Source organism: Diceros bicornis, chromosome 10 (assembly GCF_020826845.1).
Source record: "Diceros bicornis minor isolate mBicDic1 chromosome 10, mDicBic1.mat.cur, whole genome shotgun sequence".
NCBI classification, from domain to species: Eukaryota; Metazoa; Chordata; class Mammalia; order Perissodactyla; family Rhinocerotidae; genus Diceros; species Diceros bicornis.
The window spans coordinates 53752758-53755239 of record NC_080749.1 but is presented as its reverse complement, the minus strand read 5'-3'; positions in this window follow the sequence as shown (position 1 = coordinate 53755239).

Here is a 2482-nt window from a genome sequence, read left to right as displayed (position 1 = left end):
AAGCCACCTAGGTATGACTTTTTGAACATTTACGAAATGTTGACTCTTGATGATGGAAGAGACTTTTATTTAAAAAACATAATTATATTTTTAAAAACCTAAATTGACCCAATTCATTTTCAAAATAAGAGTTGATCCATGTTTTCAGTTTATTGCCTTACACAAAACATTTTATAAAATAATATGGTAGACTTCCACTTCAACATCTTCATGTAAAGCTACACAGTGCAAGAAAGTGATCACTACTAAGTATTAAGACATCTAAAGCCAACCAGTATTTTAAGTATAGGGTAGAATATTTTTGCAATTCTTCCTAAAAAATGTTGGCACGTTCATTAAATGCCCAGGTTATAAAAATCACTTAGTATCCACTTCTTATCCTTTAGCATATATTTTTATCTACATGGCATCACATTAAATGCTGGTGGACAAAATAGTTTAAGAATCTAAAAACTAAAAACTTTTCAGGTAGCACAATGATTTAAAACCAACCAGCAGACTGCTACCCTCCAAATATTTTTATTATGTAATTTTCTGTCCATTACCACAATAACAAGGTAAAAAAGCAGTTATACCTTAAAAAGAAGCTAAAGGAAAATATTTCACTTTTCGTTTCAAAATACCATTTCTTAGCTCTTAAAGAGGAAAAACTTTACTTTCTTTGCAGGGGGAAGAGTGTAAAAACATCAACTTTATGTCAGTTGTACAAATGTCTCATTTGGGAAAGAAAGTGAATACTTAGATTCAAAGGATTCTAAAATACTTCATCATTATAAGAAAAGTGTAATTTAAAGCTAAGAAATCGTAATATATTTAACCAATATAAGTCATGTAATAGCATATCCTATTGTTTTTCACAAAATCCATATTAAGGAACAATAGGTTAAAGATTTCTTTTTCCAGCATTTGGTCAAATTAGCTAAGCAGCCCTGGGCGAACCACACACTCTGAGTCTCAGGATTGTCATCTCCCACACGAGGAGCCTGGACTAACTGCCCTTTAACATCCCTTCATTTTTACAAATGTATACAGAATTGTTAAGCTGACGTAATCCTTTTGAGAATGAGGTGTTTCAACTCAATGTATTTTCGAGATAAACAAAGTTCCCCATTTAAGTAGTAAAGCAGTTCTTTAAACATTTAAAATCTTACTTTAAAATTTATTTTCAATATATCTCCCTGTCACCTTAAAAGAAGATGAGGTATGACTAACAACATAGTCTCCTAACTCCATGGTCTTCCAGTCTTGGTGGCTGACGGAGTGACTGGCACGTACAGCTTGGGCCCTGACTCCAATTCTGTGCGACTCTGGGCCACATTCTGAATCTCAAAATGAGTATGATAACGACCTGCTCCATATCTGTTTTAAAGCCCAACGGAGTTATCATAATACACCAAAGTATTTGTAAACTACAAATTACCATACGAATGCAAAGGATTGTTGTGATAAGCCCAGGTTGATTTTTTCCTGATAACAAAGTCTAGGCATTTTTTATAAGATGTTAAGTTCTTTGTCGACACTTGTGCATTTGTTCTGATCCTTCGGTTACCTGACTATTCTCCCGTTGTCAATTTGTCTCCTGCTTCTAATTGCACCAGGTCTGAGATTCAGTTTGTATCTCCTAGAGTCTAGAGTCTGACCTTTCAATAGGTGAAAACCAAAACCGAAAGATGTTACTTTAGCAAATGTGGTATCATTGTTACTCACTTTAAAGGAGTGGTTTCCTAAATTGGCGAGGCATCAGACTCACCTGGGAAGCGTTTTAAAAAGTGAGATTCCTGGGATCCAGCCACAGAGAGTCTGATTCTGTATGTCTGGAGTAGCACCCAGAAAAAAATCTTGTTTCTCAAAAGCTCCCCCAGATAATCCTAACAATCAAGGTTTTGGGACTCACTGCTTTGCCCTCAATTTCCTCTCTAGAATTTTAGCGGTGCTAGTTTGTTTTTAGTATAAAAATTTCCCCTTGCATTAATCACAAGTATATTCAAAGTAGATTGCCCAGGATCTTGGCTTAGCTCCATAGGGAACCAGTCGCTACAATTTTTTGCAATAATATTAAAAAATGATAAATTAACTTCCAAGTGCAGAGAATGCGTGTAGATGCTGAAAAGTGGCTGGATCGACACTTACAGGACAACTGCTTTCTGCTTTACTTGTAGCCAGTCACTAGTGAATCTGAAGATCATCTTATTAGCTGCCATTACTAAAGGATGGCAGAACTCCTCCAAAAAACAGAAAGATGGCTAACTAGCTAATCAGTATCGTTAAGAAAACGTTTCCAGCAGACATAAATGCAAAGTATTTAAAAAAAAAAACACACAGCTTCCCTTAGAAACCCAAAAACGTCCACGCTTCTGAAGTCTACCGTAAAGAGGAAAGTTGACCAAAACTACGGTTATTTAAAAATACGTTCACTTAACTGTGAAAATGTAAGTGTAAAATAGGTACAATTTCATCCTTTAGGTGGTTTAACAGGCATAAA